The sequence below is a fragment of the Protopterus annectens genome, chromosome 3.part1, assembly GCF_019279795.1.
Source record: "Protopterus annectens isolate FY-2018-M chromosome 3.part1, PAN1.0, whole genome shotgun sequence".
Lineage (NCBI taxonomy): Eukaryota > Metazoa > Chordata > Ceratodontiformes > Protopteridae > Protopterus > Protopterus annectens.
The window spans coordinates 580042902-580062842 of record NC_056732.1 but is presented as its reverse complement, the minus strand read 5'-3'; the positions used below and the strand labels follow the sequence as shown (position 1 = coordinate 580062842).

The 19941-nt window shown below is 41.9% G+C and overlaps 1 protein-coding gene across 2 annotated transcripts in view; it reads right to left on the bottom strand.

Annotated features, from left to right (window-relative positions):
• The window catches only part of ZBED4 (zinc finger BED-type containing 4), a 457399-nt gene that overhangs the window by 250081 nt on the left and 187377 nt on the right, over positions 1 to 19941 (bottom strand). Inside the window, exon 2 of one of the 2 annotated variants that reach the window (XM_044066974.1) lies at positions 9624 to 10000. The exons of the other annotated variant lie outside the window; for it this stretch is intronic. The gene's annotated coding sequence lies outside the window, so the exon portion shown is untranslated. The remainder of the gene's footprint in view (positions 1 to 9623; positions 10001 to 19941) is intronic. 2 annotated transcript variants of the gene reach the window in all.

Sequence of the window (19941 nt, the reverse complement as noted above, 5' to 3'; positions counted from 1 at the left end):
TGTCCAATTAGAATTAGGAGTGGCTATAAGGCCCTGCAGAACTGCAGTGGCAAAGCCTGCTCTGGATTTAGAGTAAAGAGGTAAGTGGTAGTGCTTAGTAAAAGTGTGCTCTGAAGTCCAAGTTGCAGCCTCCAAAATATCCTTGGTTGGTACTCCTCTGAGGAAGGCTGCTGAGGTGGCTGCTGCACTGGTAGAATGTGGTCTAATGCCCTTAGGCACAGACTTGCCATGTTGTGAAAAGCAGAAACGAATGCAGTGTCCTACCCATTTTGAAATAGTCTGCTTTGAGATAGCCTTTCCTTGTGATCCTGCAGCATATGCCTCTAAAAGTTGCTCAGTCTTTCTGAAAGCTTTAGTTTTGTCCAAGTAGAAGCGTAGCTGTCTGTGTATGTCCAAAGTATGCAGAAGTCTCTCCCCTTTATTCTGTGGGTTTGGGAAAAAAGTAGGCAAATGAATGGCTTGGTTAAGAGCCACACTGGACACCACCTTAGGCATAAATGTTGGGTTTGTCCTTAGAGAAACCTTGTCCGGATGGAAGATAATAAAAGGTTCCACAGCCATTAATGTCTGTAACTGAGACTCTTCTTGCTGAAGTTATTGCTAGGAGCAGAGCTGTTTTCCAGGATATGAATTTTATCTCAGCTGTACTGGCTGGCTCGAAAGGAGGCTGTGTGAGTTTTTCCAAGACAAAATTGAGGTCACATGCAGGTATTGGTGCTCTCCTTGGAGGTCTTATATTTTTGGCCCCCCTGAGGAACTGCCTAAGCAATGGATGTGAAAAAATAGGTGGGTCTGCATTGTAATGAGCTGAAATGGCAGAGGCATGATCTTAATTGATGAGAAGGATGGGCCTTTGTCCAGCATCTCAGTTAGATATTGTAAAATCTGAGGTATATTTTGGACAAGCATGTCAATTCCTAGTGTCTGGTTCCAAGCACAGAATCTCTTCCATTTTTCTGCATATGATTTTCTGGTGCTGGGCCTCCTGGCCTCCAAAATAACATCCATAACCGCTTTAGAGAGAGGTGTATTCTGAATGGTTACACTACCCGCCAAGCAGCTAGATTTAGGGTTCTGAGTTGGCTGTGCAGGATCTGATTGTTTTGTTGGGTCAGTAAATGAGGAATTTGAGGCAATGTCTAGGCTGGGCCTTGGGACAAACTCCTTAGGATTGGGCACCACTGTTGGCGTGGCCAATCTGGGGCAATTAGTATCATTTGTGGCTTCTTGTCTGACCTTTAGGAGTACCTTGGGGAGGAGAGGCAGTGGAGGAAAGGCACATACTGTAAGGTTGTTCCAGCTGAATGACAAGGCATCCACTTTCCATGCTTGTTTGTGATAAGTCCTTGTGCAGAATCTCTGAAGTTGGCAGTTGTGAGGGGAGGAAAAAAGATCTATGTCGGGGCATTCCCATTTCCTTGTTATCATGCTGAAGATTTGTGGACCTAGTTTCCACTCGTGAGGATCCATGATGTTTCTGCTTAGTCCGTCTGCCAGAGCATTTGTTTTTCCTGGCAGGAATTGTGCTTGCAGGTGTACTTGGTACGTCAATGCTGTGTTCCACAAAATCATAGCTTGTCTGCAGAGGGGGTAGGAATGTGTGACCCCCTGCATGTTTATGTACCACATAACTGTGGTGTTGTCCGTCTTTATCAGCAGCTGTCCTGGATGAAGTAGGTCCTTGAAGGTTGTCAGGGCATTTTGTACAGCTAGCATCTCTTTTTGATTGATGTGAAGATACCTTTGGCTTGGGGGCCATGCGCCCTGAATACATTTTCCTGCCATGTGGGCCCCCCTGGCATAATCTGATGCATCTGTTGTGTTTGCTTGGCTGTGGGTAAAGTGAATGGCTGTCCCTTGTTGTGGTGACAGGCCTGTGCCCACCATCGAAACTCCTGTTGCAGGCAGAGAATGAGTGAAATTAATGACTCCAGGCTGTGGCAATGTTGAGTCCAAACACTTTTTAGATACCACTGTAGTTTCCTCATATGCTGTCTTGCATATGGAATTAGCAGAATGCAGGAGGCCATGTAGCCCAGAGCCTGCAGAAATTTTCTTGCAGATAACTGTGTCTTTGTTGCCATGCTTTTGAAGTAAGAAGTCAGTTGTCTTTGTTTGTCTGGCATGAGATAAGCCATCTGGGCAGTTGTATTTAAGCTTGCACCCAGGAATATTATCTCTCGAGAGGGTACTAGCTTTGATTTATTTTTGTTTACTGTGTACCCTAGGCAAATTAGTAATCTTTTTTTACAAACACCAGATGCTTTAGTAGAATGTGTTTGGTCTCTGCTTGAATAAGGCAGTTGTCCAAGTAGGGATATATTTGAATTCCTCTTTGTCTGCAAAATGCAATTACTGGTGCCAGGCATTTTGTGAAGACCCTGGGCGCAGTACATAAGCCAAAGGGCAATGCAGAGAATTGGTAGTGCATTGAGCCAGCTATGAATCTGAGGTATCGCCTGCAAGATTGTCTGATTGGGACATGCAGGTATGCCTCTTTGAGGTCCAAAGTTACAAGCCAAGCCTTCTTGCCCAGCATGGGCAGAAGCTGTTGTAGAGTCAACATTTTGAATTTTGGAACGTCCAGAAAAGTATTTAGAATAGACAGGTCCAGAATTGGTCTCCATGCTGTGTCCTTTCTTGGTACTAAGAAAAGTCTTGAGTAAAATCCTTGTCCCTGCTCTTGTTGTGGCACTGGCTGAATAGTCCTCATGTCCATGAGAGATGAAACTTGCTTTTGTGCCTCTGCCCACTGATTGTGTGACAGGTCTGGCATACCTTTTGCCTTTGGAAGGGTGTGAAAGTGGAACCTGTAGCCCTGATAGACTATATTTAGGACCCATTTGTCCTGGGTGATCATGTGCCAATTTTGTGAAAAAAGTTCTAGCTTTCCCCCTAAGGGTGCTGCCAAAAGATAAGTGCATGGCATTAGCAGAGGGAAGTCATTGGGACTGTTTCCTATGTGGCTGTGATTTGTCTTCTCTGCTTTTGGAGGTAGAAGCACCCCATTGTTTGGGCCTGTATGAGCCCTTGGGCTGCTGTCTGCCTCTGCCTCTTTGTGGCCTGTCTGACATGGGAAAGGACCAATTCTTAGAAGGCCAGTTCCTGCTAAATCTGAGTGGCTGTACCTGTAAGAAACCCTTCACTGTCTGCATAGATTTAGCTTTATCCTCCATTTTCTTCAACACCTCTTCTACCTTAACGCTAAACAAAGTATTATGCTGTAATGGAGCATCCAATAATTTTGCTTTAACATGATCAGGCAGAGTCTGTTCCTTTAACCAAGCATGCCTTCAAAAAACAGAACCTGTTACAGCGGCCCTGCAAGAGGCCTCCAGCGAATCATAATCACACTGCAAAGTATGTTTTCCCACTTGTTCAGCTGAATGCAATAAATCCTGCAATTCCTTGTTCTCAGAACATTCATAATTTGTCAACATTTTCTGTTTTAACAGAGACATTAAGTACTGCTGATATTTAAGCATATGAAACAGACAATTTAAAGCCCTTACAGCCAAGGTAGCAGAAGTGTAAACTTTTTCCACCATCTGTCCAGTGCCCTAGAATCTCTATCTGAGGGGACAGGGTTTTTTTGCAGTAGCAGCCTTGACCCCTTTGGGACCCTGAGAAATAGTTTCTGGGTCAGCAGCAGGGTTTTTATATAGAAATTTATGAGAATCTGGAACCCTGTAGTATCTGTCTGGCTTAACAGGTGCAGGAGGTAAAGAGTCGGGAGACAGGCCGGACTCTGAAAATACATCATCTACAATGTCTAGAACAGGTGGAATAGCAAGAGGTCTGTGCTGAGGTAGTAAAAGAAAGTCTCTAAGCCTTTCTTAGAACCTGAATAATCTTGGCTCTCCCAGTGGAAATGCTCCCTCATGGTATGCAGGGTTTCCCCAAACGAGTAATCCTCAGGAGGAGAAGCTGAAGGAATAGATTCTTCAGCATCAGAATCCTCATAGGGAGGAATAGAGTTATCCCTGTTCTGAAGAGGAGTCAGAGGAAATGGAAACCTGATCAGAGGAATCATATTCAGTATCTTGCCCAAGCCTCTTATCAGGAGGGGAATGGGAACCCCTGATTAAAGTAATTAGGTCTTCGGCCATTTTGAGCATCTGTTTCTTAGGCATGAAGTCTGTCCTGGAGAATGCTGTACTTGTTTCCTTGTCTTTAAAACTGTTTTAGTCTTTGTCTTGGATGCTGAAGTTGGCTTGATATAAAGCTGTGAAGGTCTGAAAACACTCTCATAAGCAGATGCCTGCTCAGCGGCTCCGGACCCATCTGAGGGATTAGTTTCCGAAGGCCCAATACCTTGAGTATCCAGAGGCCTAGCTGTTCCCACGTGGGAGTCGGAGGCGGCCTGTGGCTCTGAGGTAGCGGGTGTCAGGGGCTGCGAAAGCACCTCACTGAGAACAGGCAAACAGACGACTGGCCTAGAAGAGGCTTAGTCGTCGGTTTTGGACCTCGGATGCCTGTCCTTTTCTTTTTCCTTGCGCTTTTTAAGAATTCCGGTCGTCGGTTGTTCCGACGGCATTATATAGTTAAACCTTCGGTCAAAGTAATGAAAAGCAAAATCGTACCGACGCTTAATAGTGCATTGGTTAAATCTAGCACAAAACCGACAACTAGTTGCATCGTAGTCAGGGCCTAGGCAAGGAATACAGTAAGAATGAAAATCCTTATGAGGTATTTGCTTCCCACACGAAATACAATTGTTAACTTTTTCTGACATCGGTCTGGCGCAAGAAAAGTTTCCCCTCACAGGGTACTTAGCTTTAAAGAAGACTTCGGATCTGAAATTCAATTTCGAAAATCTCAGGAGTTGGCCGACCGGCACTTGCGAACTGCTTTTGCTTCGGGCACCGCGCTGCAAGAAAGGCTGAAGAAAATGGCATCGGCTGCATCTTTTATACCCCTGGCGCACTGATGTCAGGGAAGAGGCGACAGCAATCGACGCCGGACAAGGACTTTGGAATTCAGGCCGACTGCGGGTAGCTTGCCAGCAGGATAACCCAAGGGTAATGACTGCAACAGTGAAACACGATGAACATCCTGTGATAATGATTCTATGGACTGAACACTTCCTAATATAGCTTGACGGATAGAGTTGAAAACCTATTGACTGTAGAACCTTTCGAGGGGTGAATAGGAGACCGAGATCTAAATAGATTCAAAGTGGACCTTCCTGCAGCTCTGTGTCTCAGACAATTCAGTAATCCAAAATGAAACATCAAAGTATAAACACACCTCACAAAACTGTTTTCCATGCCAGACTCTGCTCCAGAAATACAGCCAGTGGAACTCTGCTCTGTTAGTAGTCATTAAAAAACACTGATTTTATGCCACTTGCCTTCCACCAGTGTCCATTTGCATCCCAGTCCTTTGCAGTACTATTGTCCCATCTACATCCTCCTAAGAAGTCGAGTGCGAGAAAAGGGGAGGGGAAGAGTTTTCAAAAAACATGTGTTCCTGTAGTAGTGAAGTTTACTGGATCCAAAATTTGAGGATTCGAGAAAGACGACCAGGAGAGGGGATAAATCACAGCATAATCCGAGCTGTCAAACTGGATGTCCACAGCTGTCATACATGTCACTCACTTGGTCAGATTCTAATTTTTTGGATCCGAAAATCACAGCATGATCCCAAGCTGTTCAAACCTCAGTGCGAAAGCTCCTGCAAGCTTCGGATTCAAAGTAGTCAGATTCAAAACTTTTATATATGTTGTCCTTTTGCCAATTCTACCAGAATGATCCGAAGGTCCAAACGCAACGAAAAAAGAAAAAAAAAAAAAAAAAAAAAAAGCTAGGACCAGCAACAGTCAAATGTCCTGGACTCAAAAAAAGCTACTGAAGAAGTAGAAAGAAAAGTTTGACTCTATCCTAAGGAGGACTCCATCCGTCAAGGACAAGGGTACATGATCTGACAGGACAACAGCCAAAACTCTCGGATCTGGCAACAGCCATGTCTGCCAAATCTAAAGGGAGCTAGGAACCGAAGGCAACTCCAAATCTCCAGATTTGAATCCATAGGATCCAAAGTTTTTCCAGCTCCTGCCAAGGTCTACCTACAAAAATAAGTGGCCAGACCAAAAGCATCAGGCAAAAACCTAGACAACTGCGAGGAATGCTCCTCTCCAGAACATATACCTCTCAACTTCTTAAGAATCTGGCTCAAGCCTAAAATAATGAGGGACAAAGGCCCAAACATAGGGACAGATTTTAAATAATGTTCTTTAATCTCAGAAAACTTCTAGAAAAAACAAGATTTTGTTAGTATGCATCTTCTGAAGAATATTTAGTCCAACACTGAAATATATGCCATTACTTGGTGACTTCAATCCTTCGTGATTTGTCTGAAAACTACAGATTTTATGAGCAACAGACCAGTATTTGAGTCAAAAAATCTGGACATTCTGTGAAAAACTCTGCAGCTGAGAGCATACTTCAACCTCACAGTATCAGTATCTATTTTTTGAAAGAAATAGAAATCTGAAACTCAAAGTGCCTGTCATTATTCAGTATTACTGTGACTTCAATCTCGATGGTTTGCCAAAACAAATGTTATGAGGAACAGACCAAAAAATAAAAGGAAAAAAATCTGGACATTCTGTGAATCTGGACAGTTGAGAGGTATGGTTGAGAGATCTTCTCCTGAACCAAACTACACAATTTGTCGAATCCGAAAACTCAGGATCCAACCAAAAGTAACAGACAACAACACATGACGGGAATCCATGAATCCAGAAGGAGAAAGATTCAGCAGAGTCAGCAAACAGTCAGAACCAGACTTAACTCAGACTCTCACCCAACACAAAAGACAGAGAGCATACATCCAACCAAGGCTCTGATATGAAGATAAAACATGTCTAGATAAAACAACAAAGTCCCAAACGTTGATAAAATAGCAGTTTCTGTGTTAGTATGCATGTACTGAAGGATATGAAATCTGAAACCCAAACATAAGTCACTATTCCTTTGCTTAAATTCTCTGTGATATACTTCACAATCAACAGACCAATACCCGGGCAAAGAATTGGATTGTTCTTCTGCGAGGTATACTCTAGAACCAACTAAATCCACATGTCGGATCACAGGCTTAGGTTCTGACTGAAACAGTTCAGACATGACCGACAGGCATGGATCAGAGAGAACACCCTGCATCAGATCCAAAGAAATCCAGGCCAAAACAGCCACTGAATCCAACACCATACCTCTCCATCTGTTAGAGCAAGAAAAATATTCTAAATAATGCTCTTAACAAAAGTTGTTAGAACAGGACTGGTGTTAGCATATGGTTTTTGAAGGATATGCAGTCTGAAATCCAAACGTGTCACGTGTGATAAGTTCAAACCTCAGTGCCAACTACATCTGTTTGTCGGATCTGAAAATTAGGATCCGACCAAGCGAGTGGCATGCATGACAGCTGTGGATCCAAGAAAACCCTACATCGGATCCAAAAAGCAACATGTCAGAAGATGCAAGCAAAAAATCAGAGTGATCAGTCTTCTGTTGAAAAGGGTGGCTTGTCCAAGGCATGTATGAGTGTACCGGGGATGGCAGGATTTCAAGACCACCCTGATCATCCTCTCACACTTTTCTCTCTCTCTCTCTTTTTTTTTTAATATGGCTGACAGACTTACAACATTAAAGGAATAACAGTTTAATAAACTAGTGTCATTAAGCAGTAAGTTCTGATAGTGGTAGATGTAAAAACTCTGTTTCTTCCTGCTCTGAATGCCTTACAACGGTCATCATTCTTCCTCTGTCTTAGTCGAACAGCAAAACAATTTATACCTTTTGATGGGTCTCCATTAAGATTGGGAGGGGGGGGGTGAGCCTCAACAATACTGCTAAACAGGAAAAAAAAAATTAGAATGGATTTAAAAACTGTGTGCGTGTGAGTGCGGAGGTTGAGTCCATCACAGAAAAGAGCAGCTTACGGAAGAAATTCCATACGGCAGGAAATACAAACGTAAATGTTTATTTTGTGACTTAAAATCAACAGATCATATTAGTGATTTGCCAAAGCACAAACTTTCAAGGTAAATACGGTCTAACGCAAAAAACAAAAAAACTTTATAAAAGAAAAAATTAATAGTGAAACTACTCTATTAAGAAAAAAAAACTGAATAAACTGGACTAGGAGGGGAAAAGATATTTTATACGACACACACACATTTGGGTTTACCTCGACTCAATGAAATTACATCTCTTTAAAATGTAATTCCACGAAACCATTTTTTCGAAAGTGCATTCATGCGAAAATCCACTTCCGCAAAAAATCGTTTAACAAACAGCAAGTGAGGTTGCTGTTGTAGATTGCGGCACAGTGGGGATAAGGGAATATTCCCTTTTCCCCACTGTAGTGCGATCTCAGAGTTAGAATATAGAAGTAGTGGGGGTGTGGGGAGCACAGCCCCCCCCCCCCCAAAATGGAGGGTGCAAACATGTTTAGTGTTCTATTTATTTTTTTGTTTGGTTTTCGCTGAATTGGTTTTTCGCTAAAGTGCATTCTCAGATGAATGCACTTTCGGAAAAATGGGCTCCTGAAATTACATTTCAGAGGAATGTAACTTCATTGATTCAACGTAGACCCATATATCTACAAGAGATAAAGACATTTATAAATAAAACACTTATCCTTCACTATGAAGCTTGAGAGCTGAAGACAACTGTGACCAGTTTCTACAGTGGCAAACGAGATCTGAGGATGCTAGGGGAGGTGCATTATGGGTAGGGAATGAGAGTTTGTTATAGGCCATGAGCTTGTGTAAATGGCAATAAGATCCAAGGGTCGGATCACGACGAATGAAAACTGACAAGAGATCAAACAGTTTTACACAAGAAAAAGTGTTGTTTCACTCATAAAATAGATTGTCGAAGCCCCGCCCCCAAAGGAAACTTACCTGGCCAGCAATGGAGAAATAATAGCAGAAATTCTATTCTCAAAAGCCTGCAAGAGAAGTATTCTTTGGTGGCTGGAAAGCTGTGAAAGGCTTGATGGACAGACCACTGATTTTATCCAGCTCTACTTGAGTGCTCAATGGCCTGGGCAACTGGAAGATTCCCTTAAATTTTGGAAGCTGACCAGCTGTTATATACAATGCAGGATATAACTGATACAGATAAGGCTACCGCAGCAGTAATCAAATGAGAAACATTTACAGCTTCTTTCAGAATCTCTGGAGAAAGTATCAGTGAATTTTATATATATATATATATATATATATATATATATATATATATATATATATATGTGTGTGTGTGTGTAATATTACATATATTACACATACATATACACACACATATAGAAGGTATTCACCATCATCTTCTAAGCAACCTTTTGGCTTGTCGGGGCCACACTGAGTGAACAGAAATTGTCTTGGGGCCGCATATAAAATGTATCATATAGTTACCTCTTTCAGTGCCACAAGCGACCAAACTCGACCTTGTAGGTGCATTTGAACACTGAATAAATGTAATAAATGCCTAATTACTTGCCTTAAAATTCTCATTCTAATTCTAATTCTTAATCTAACAGGTAACTAACATCTTAGTTAATATTTTTTTTGTTTTACAAATAAACAGGTACAGAACCCTTCCATTTTTATGAGATCATACCTCTTGATTTTGCTGGTTTCTAAAAGATATCCATTGTCTTCTGTCATGTCCTTAATGTCCATATGTCGGCCAAGGTGCTGATGTATTCTTTTGTTTCCAATTTCATTGCAGTAGGTATGTCGTCACTACTAGGATACTGGACCTTCTTTTTGTGAAAGTAGTGCATCAATGTCTGGTTCGATAGAAGTGCTTGCAATTCTTAGTGAGATCTTGAGGTGCTCGTCAGAATTTTTTGATCTAATTTTGCTCTTCAAGTACTTAATCCCTGAATATAGTTGTTCACAGATATGCATACAGCAAAAATAGCAATGGCATACATAAGGCGTGATTGTGAAGCGAGGGATATTTTTCTCTGGGAAGGTAGGTCTTGTAAAAGTCTAGTGAAGAGAGAAGATAAAAAATTTTCTTTGAGTTGAATGTCCGATTGCAGTTCAGTACATTCCATTTGAAAATTCACAGGTAATGTATGTATGTGAACTGAAAATGGAGTTGAAAATACACCAAAAAATTGCTGACTGTTTCAGAAATCTTGAAACCTACTCTGAAATTCCTGTATCAAAATGGAAACCAAGGCTGCATATTTTTCACTGTTCACAGGACTGTGTTTAGCCAACATATTAAAATGCATAAAATTATTTGCCATAACTTGAACTTGTCATAATTGAAGTTTCATCTGGAATTCTGTTACGGTTTGAAAGATAACACAAGATAAGTTGATTTTCACCTAGAAGCTGCATGTTTAACTCATTTAAATGAGTGGTCAAATCCACCAAAAATGCTAACTCTTTGAACCATTTTTCACTTTCAAGTTCTGGCACAGATTTTCCATTTGCTTCCATATGACTATTATAGTTCACAAATTATCCTACTCATCCACCTTACTTCAGAGAAATAAATGATAACCCCAAAATAAGCGTCCATACTTTTAAGGAAATCCGGGAATTGCAGAGGATTCAATCCCTTGGATCTTATGAAATTCAATTTTGATTACTGTTTGCGTAACACTATCCCTTTTTAAAGCTTTTGCACATAAATTTTCGTGACGTACAATGCAGTGATATTTCATCAAGCCTGAGTTTCTGTCAGCAACTGCTTTGTGCGTTATTAATTTTACAAGTCCCTCCTTTTTACCAACAAATGCTACTGCACCATCAGAAGCTATACCAAATATGTTGGGAAAGGTTAAAGAAAATTGCTGTAACATTACTTACTGCTTCAAACAAATCAAGAGATTTAGTTGTGTCTTTTAATGGCACTAAAGAAACCATTTATTCAGTAACACTATATTCGTTATCAACACCACCACTAAAAACAATGGCAAGTTGAGTAGTATGTTTATCAACAGTACTTTCACCTATTGCCAAAGCATAAAATTTGAAATTGGCAGCTGTACTCTTCAGAATGTGGTGGTGGTGCTGCGGTAGCGTTGTCACCTCACAGTAAGATGTCCTGTTCGATTCTCAGCTACAGCGTCTTCTGTGTGGAGACATGCGTGAATGGGCGTACCTTCATTGAAGGTTGTGCGTCTGGGCCTGAAACTCAGCATGTAAAAATCTACTGCCAATCATTAGCGGACCGGAGTTCTGCTGTGGCAACCCCTAACCGGGAAAAGTCGAAAGACACAACAACAACAACTCTTCAGATCTCTTTGAATAGATTTTCCAGTTTCTTCAATTCACCTGTTAATAGTCTGGAGAGAAAAACTGATTTTTAGAAAAATCTGTTTTTTTATCAGGATAAAGTACATCTGGAACTTTTTCCATACTTAGGTTATTGAACTCACCATCAGTAAATGGTTTTCAGTTTTTTGCAAACAGATTTGCTACCACACAACTAGTTTTATAAATAGAATCGGATTGAGTTGCAACTTAAAAAAAAAAAAAAAAAATTTTGTTTCGATGAAAGTTTACTTTTTAATTCTATCTAGTCTCTATGAAACATTACTTGGAATGCATCGAATTTGACAGCATGTTTTTGCACGTAATGTCTTTTCAAGTTGTAATCTTTACTTTATGGATGGTTCCCACAGTTTTCTATTTGCCATGTTAAATGGGATTATCAAAGTGAGCACTACTTTTGAAATGCACATTATGGAATATTTTTGGAATACGTCCCTGAAATTATGCAAATCATGACTGCATCTGGCACTGTCAAGTAATCCACAGCTAAAGTCTCTGCTTTTAGTCACTTGATAGCATTGATAAAGTGGCGAACACTCTGCGGATGAAGCTGCTGTCACATTTCTTGCTGCTGCACTGCTATTTGGTGAGGCTGGTCTGAAGATGAAAGAGGGTTTATCAGTATGCACAGCTTGCAGGAATGATGAAACCTGCAATTCTTTGTCCTTCAGTACTCAAAAACAAACAACTTCACTTTACGGATGGCTCCCGCAGATTTCTATTTGCCATCTTAAATGGTATTATCAAACTGAGCACTCCTTTTGAAATGCACATTACATAATATCTTTGGAATCGGTCACTGAAATTATGCAAGTCATGAATACATCTGTCACTGTGAAAACCACTCCAGCAGTCCAAGTATGCAAAATGTCAACATTAGCAGTCCTACAATACTATAATCCACAAAAATAAGCAAACAAATTTGCAATTAAGTAAAGAGCTCATACTACTGACTTAAAACAATTTTGAATAAGCTACAAGACTGTCTCACCCAAACAAATGACTGGTGCAGAAACATGGCCTCAAGCTAAATGCCGAAAAATGTATCAGCCCCTTTGGGTATGTTTTAACCATCTGTGCAGTTGTGCATTTACTTATTTGTATTTAAGTCAGGTTGTGGAAGAATTACATTGAGTATAATCACTTTGCAGGTTACCAAAGTAAAAAAAAAAAATAAATAAAATAAGCAGGAAAATAAAGGTTTCCATTGTCCAATTAGCAGCTAGACTGAACCATTTCAAATTCTTCAGCATCTGACAACAGACATATGTTTTCTGTATTTATGTGAGACTGTCCTGCAATGTTTTAAAATATTTCCTGTGATTCTGAACTCTATCACTGTGTTGAGTCGAGTATTTCCTTGTTCTTTTATTATTTATTATAAAATATATTTAAACCTTTTAATTGTGGCTAGTTTGTTTAGAGATATTTAAGCTCTTAAGAGTACTTGCATATGTATTTGGTGACACTGTATGGGCCACTGCAGTAGCCTTGCTGTTGGGTCACACAATCTGGATAATAGTAACATTACACAGTAAGATTGGTCACCCTTTGGGAAGGGCCTTACAGTAGCTGATAAGTAAGAGTGGCTGGTGGCAACTGGTACTACCTTATAGCCTGGGTAGAAGGGGCCATAGCTAGTGAACCTGTGCAGCCTTCCCCAGAGTGTCTGTGTGTTTGTATAGAAATCAAATTTCAAAGTGTGTGTGTGCGTGTCAGCTACTTGGGCAGGGACACTAAGCACTGGTTGGACAGAGAGGGTGCTGGAGGTTTTGGCTTGACCACACAACTAAGATCATAACCCTAATAGCTGTGCGGGGTGTCTTATTGGGGATCTGAAGAAAGAGGGAGAAACCAGCCCCCAGACTGACTGTGATCTCTGTGCACTCTTAAGGGAAATTGTACTTTACTGTGTGTGTACTTGTCATTCTCGCAACGTCACGTACAGAGCTTAAAGAGCAGTACAGAGCTCAAAGTGCAGCAGCTGAATTTTAATGCAAAGAAGCTGTAATAATATTCCTGATTTTTACACGGGAGAAGGGGATAGGGGAATTAACCACCCCCAAACAGGAACGGGAACTGGGCAATCATAACAGATGACCTCTGAGAAGCCAAATAGTGTGTCAGAAGTTTGGCAAGGGTGGGGGAATAAGACAAGTTACACTTATGTAAAAGCAGCGATATTAATGGTGTTTCCAGCTGCACAAATCATAAGACTTCATCAGAAATAATGTGTTTAATGAAGAAGAGCAAAGTAATTAGCATAGATACTAATTCTGGCTAACTGACCTTCAAGACATTAAAATGTAGCCATTGATCACTCTGATGAACTGATCTAGACCTACACATCATCTCAGAATTTGAGACTCTACCAAGAGCCCAAATAACCCATAACATGCAATTTCATTATGCGTTTTAACTTGCTTTGCATAGCTACTGAAAAGATCCTTGTAATGAAGGAATACAGGGGCTTGGTATACAGAAAGAAATGAGTGAATCATATTCTCAGTGTACCAAAAGATTCATTACTACATTAAGGAACTTCCCTTCACTTTAGCAACTGCAAGCATTAAAAATATGACTTCAAAGCAGTGCCTGTTGGGATTGGGGGGGGGGGCACTACAAGGATTCACTGCAGACAAAGGCCATCTAATGAGCACTTCCCTGAACTATTTCCGACAAACGGCATAGTGTTCAAAGGGAAACATTATTCAATATAGAAAAGTACAGTTTTGTACCTACCATAAATGTAGATGTTCGAAGATCCACATTGCTGCAGTCCATACATATGGGTAGTCCACTGTCCTCGGTCGGCCCGAATACCAAAGTATTAGGCTGACGTCGGTCAAGGCGCTTAAAACTGACATCAGAACGTCAGGGTACAAAAGCGCATGACCAACGTCATTTCCTCAGTCTTTTCTTGCCCCAGATGTCAGAAGGCCCTAACAAGACAGGCCAAAGCCAAAAACCAGCAAAACCCAACCAACCACCCGTGCACTAACCATATTTACAATATGTACAACACAAACCACACCACCACCTTCAACAACAGAGGGGAAGGAGGGAGGGTAAATTGGACTGCAGCAATGTGGATCTTCGAACATCTACATTTATGGTAGGTACAAAACTGTACTATGTTCTTCATCTCACATTGCTGCAGTCCTTACATATGGGTAGAATCCCAAAGCAGAGGTAAGGGAGGATGGCAAAACTATAAAGCATTAGGAGCTGCCAACATGCCTTGTAAAATTGCAGTTGCAAATCCAGCCCTAGATTTAGAGTAAAGTGGAAGGTGGTAATGCTTAGAGAAAGTATGCACTGAACTCCAAGTAGCTGCTTCCAAAATATCTTTAGTAGCCACCCCTTAAAAAGCTGTAGAAGTGGCAGTAGCCCTAGTGGAATGAGGCCTAATCCCAGCTGGAATCTCCTTACCATGATGGGAATAACAGAAAGCAATACAAAACCAATCCACTTAGAAATAGTTTGTTTTGAAACAGGTTTGCCCTGAGAACCCAAAGCAAAAGAAACAAACAACTGCTGAGACTGCCTGAACCCTTTAGTTCTGCTCAAATAATATCGCAACTGTCTGTGAATATCCAAAGTGTGCAAAATCTTTTCCCCTTTATTTTGGGGGTTTGCATAAAAAGTAGGCAAATGAATAGTTTGGTTTAAAGCCACACTAGAAACCACTTTAGGCATAAAAGAAGGGTTAGTACGCAAAGACACCCTATCCTTGTGGAAAATTAAGAAAGGCTCAACTGCCATAAGGGCCTGTAATTCAGAAACCCTTCTCGCAGAGGTAATGGCCAACAAAAAAGCAGTCTTCCAAGATAAATATTTCAACTCTGCCGATGCTGCAGGCTCAAAAGGTTGTAGAGTGAGTTTCTCCAACACAAAATTGAGATCCCAAGCAGGAGTAGGAGCTCTACGTGGGGTCTTATATTCTTTGCCCCTCTAAGAAATTGCTTAAACAAAGGCTGAGAAAATAATGGTGGGTCACAGTCATAGTGAGCAGAGATTGCTGCAGCATGAACCTTTATAGAGGAGAAGGACAAACCTTTGTCCAATAACTCAGTAAGGTATTGAAGTGCCACACTTAAATTAGGTTTAGAAACATCAAAGTCCTTTGCTGTACTCCAAAATAAAAATCTCCTCCATTTATCTGCGTAAACTTTCCTTGTACTAGGCCTTCTGGCCTCCAAAATAACATTCAAAACTTGTTGTGGAAGCTGAGACCCTCCAGGGTTTAAACCAGAATATGCCAGGCTGTCAGATGTAGAGAATGAAGTTTGACATTGAGTAAATGACCGTTCTCCTGAGACAGCAGGTGAGGAATCGAAGGCAAAGGCCATGGAGGCTCCTGTACCAGACTTCTCAGTAATGGGTACCAGTGCTGTCAAGGCCAATCTGGAGCTATTAAAATCATGTTTGGCATGTCCTGTCTGACCTTCAGCAGTACCTTTGGGAGGAGAGGCAGAGGTGGAAAAGCATACACGTGAAGATTGCTCCAATTGAATGAGAGAGCATCCACTGTCCAAGCTGAGGGATGAAACCTTTTTGTGCAAAACTTTGGCAGCTGGTAATTTAGTGGAGAAGCGAACAGATCTATGTCTGGAGTTCCCCATAACACTGTCAACCTCTGGAATACATGAGGATCCAATTTCCACTCGTGGGGATCCATAATTTGTCTGCTCAACACATCTGCTAAGGAGTTCTGTGCTCCTGGCAGAAACCTTGCCTGAAGATTTAGCTGTAAACTGAGAGCAGTCTCCCACAAAATCATTGCTTGTCTGCATAGAGGATAAGAATCGTTCCCCTTGCTTGTTGATGTACCACATGACAGTTGTGTTGTCTGTTTGAATCAACACCTGCCCTGGAAGAAGTAAATCCTTGAAAGCTATCAATGCAAATTGGACTGCTAACATCTCCTTCAAGTTGATATGTAGATGTTGAAGTCTGGCAGGCCACGTGTCTTGTATCCATTTTCCATTTAGATGAGCTCCCCAAGCTTTGTCTGAGGCATCTGTCGTTAAAATCTGACTCGCCTCTGGCCGGGTCACAGAGAGTCCCTTGTTTAGGTGACATTCCTGAGCCCACCACAAAAATTCCTTTTGAATGCAAGGTATTATTTGAATGACAGTGTCCAAATCTTGGCAGTGCTGTGTCCATACATTCTTGAGATACCATTGTAGCTTCCTCATATGCAGTTTGGCATTGGGAAGTACCAGAATACAAGATGCCATGAACCCCAAGGCTTGAAGGACTGTCCTTGCAGTCAGCCTGGACTGATGAGACAACTGGTGGAAGTAAAGAGAAAGATTCTTTTGTTTGTCCGGGGTCAAAAGGCCATCTGGGATGCTGTATTCAGTCTCACACCCAGAAAGCACATGTCCTGAGAGGGTACTAGACTGGACTTTATTTCGTTCACAGAATACCCCAGGCATCTTAACACTGCCATCACATACTGTAAATGATGAAGAAGTTCGTCCTTTTCTTGGGCCAGAATCAGGCAATCGTCCAAATAAGGATAGATCTGTATTCCTCTTAGCCTGAAGAAAGCTACCACTGGAGCCAGAACCTTCGTGAACACTCTGGGCGCAGTAGATAAGCCAAAGGGCAATGCAGAGAACTGATAATGTGAAGTCCCAGCCAAACGCAGATACTTCCTGCAACTGGGCCTGATAGGAACATGAAGGTAAGCCTCTTTGAGATCCAGAGTCACCATCCAGTGATCTTTGCCCAGCAGAGGTAAAAGCTGTTGTAACGTTAACATTTTGAACTTGGGAATGTCCAGATATGTGTTGAGGATGGATAAATCCAAAATTGGTCTCCACGTGTTTCCTTTCTTTGGTACTAGAAACAGGCGAGAATAAAATCCTAGGCCCACTTCTGGCAGAGGAACCGTTTGTATGGCCCCTATTTGAAGTAGTAAAGAAATTTGCTTGCGAGCCTCTAGTCTTTGCTGAGGAGGAACGTCCGGCATGCCTTTGAAAGGAGGCAAGGTATGGAAATAAAACTTGTAACCCTGGTGTATGATATCCAATACCCATTTGTCTTGGGTAATCAACATCCAATTTTCCTTGAAGAGTGCTAACCTTCCTCCCAAAGGTGCTGCCAGGCAAGGAGGATCTGGCAGCTGAAAAAGTAGGTCATTGGGCCTGTTTACGAAAGGCCTGGCCCCTGCCCTCACCCGAAGATTGTGCAGGTGAACTCCCTGTTCTAGGCCTGAAAGAACTCTGAGCTCTGCCCCTACCACGTCTAGATCTACCCCTAGACTGAGAATCATAAGAAGGATCGTCCACCCCTTAGCAGGCCAATTCCTACTAAACTTGGGAGGCTGAACTTGCAAAAAATCCTTAACAGCCTGCATAGACTTAGCCTTGTCTTCCATTTTCTTCAAGACTGATTCCACAGGTGAACCAAACAACACATCAGACTGCAAAGGAGCATCCAAAATCCTTGTCTTAACATGGTCAGATAAATTCTGATCCTTTAACCAGGCGTGCCTGCGAAGAACTGAGCCAGTGGCAGCCAACCTAGACGAGGCCTGCACAGCATCAAAACCACACTGTAATGAATGCTTACCCACTTGTTCAGAGACATGCACCAAATCTTGCAACTCTTTACACTCAATGCCTCCCGCCAGAGCATCCACCTTAGACTTCAATTGAGAAAGAAGAAAGTTTTGATATTTCAACATATGAAACTGGCAATTCAAAGCCCTCATAGCTAAGGTAGAAGATGTATAGACCTTCTTTCCCCATCTATGCAAAGCTCTGGCTTCTTTACCTAGAGGAACCGGATTTTTTACAACAGAGGCCTTGACTAATAGCTTCTGGGTCCGCCCTAGGACTCTTATAAAGATATTTATGAGCCTCAGGCACCCTGTAATACCTATCCGGTTTAACAGGAGCAGGAGGCAGAGAATCAGGATTAAGAGAAGCCTCTGCAAACACATCTTCCACAACATCCAGAACAGGGGGTATAGCCAAGGGCCTATGCTGGGGTAACAGCAAAAACTCCCTAAGCCTTTTCCTAGAATCAGAGAAGTCCTGACCTTCCCACTTAAAATGTTCCCTCATAGAATGAAGTGTCTCTGAAAAAGAAAAATCCTCTGGAGGAGAAGCAGAAGGAGTGGAATCATCTGCATCAGAATCAGAATAAGGAGAATAGTCCTGCAAGTCTTCAGTTGAAGACTCTGAAATATCCGAAGCCTGCTCAAAACTTCCCAACTCTGGCTCCACCCTAGGCCTCATCAGGAGGGGACATAGAACCTCTAATCAGAGTAATTAAATCTTCTGCCATTTTAAGCATGTGCTTCTTAGGCACAGACCCTGCTGAACTAGGAGTGACACCAACAGAAGCTGAAACTGGCCTGCCTCTGGGAGAAGCCTTGGAAACAGAAGGAGAAGGCCTAACCACCCTAGGAAGGGAGGGGAGTACAGTAACTTGGGAAGCCCCTTCAGCCTGACCTGCCTCCTGAGAGACCACCTCCTGCAAAATCAAAGTCACCCCCTGAGACTCCAGAGAAGTCTCCGTCGGAACCACCGGTTCCACTGAAGCCTCTAAAGAACCGGCGTCCGGAACGGACGACTCATCTTGCCTGGGTTTAACTGTTTTGTCTTTGCGCTTCTTACAGAAGCGGGCCGGAGAATCCGACGGCATGTTATAATTGCACCGCTTCCCAAAGACCAGCCTAGCACAATCCAACCTTCGCTTAATAGTGCGTTTATTGAACCTAGCACAAAAGCGACACCCAACAACGTCGTGCTCAGGCCCCAAACAAGGAATACACAAAGAATGATAATCCCTATGCGGTATCTGTTTCCCACAAGAAATACAGTTATTCACTTTTTCTGACATCCGGTAAAACACTGAGGCAAGAAAAAACCAAAATAATCCCCAACGGGGTACTTAGCCAACTTGGATTCAGTCTGAAACTCCGAATTCGAAAAATTTCAGAACGCCGAACGGCACTTGCAACGCTGCTTCTGCATCGGACCATGCGGCAAAAAAGACTGAGGAAATGACGTCGGTCATGCGCTTTTGTACCCTGACGTTCTGATGTCAGTTTTAAGCGCCTTGACCGACGTCAGCCTAATACTTTGGTATTCGGGCCGACCGAGGACAGTTGACTACCCATATGTAAGGACTGCAGCAATGTGAGATGAAGAACATCAACTACACTGCTTTTCTGCAAATAACTGTGGCCCACTCTGTCACTTAACTCAATCAAAACTGCATGTTCTCACATCTCACAGATGCCAGAAAGATCAGACCACCATCCATTCTTTCCCCACACCCGATACTTTTGAGTCAAGTTCTGGTACTGCCACTACACTGTACCATTAGGAGGGTGCGCTACACTCCTGAAGTACCATCCATTGGATGAAGATTAAACCGAGCTCTCATCTGCTTAAATTAGTAGTAGAATAGTTTCAGGTTAAGACCCCACAGAATTTAACAGTAAAGGAACTTTTTACTGAAGCAGTTTACAGCATACAGAAAAATAATTTAACATTGTTTAACAGAATTCATTCCATTAAAAAAGTCAACACGGACAAAATGCAAATATTAAGTAATTCAAGTCTAACTTTTCTTATATAAAATTCAAGCACACCCCTCAAGCTGCAACCAAC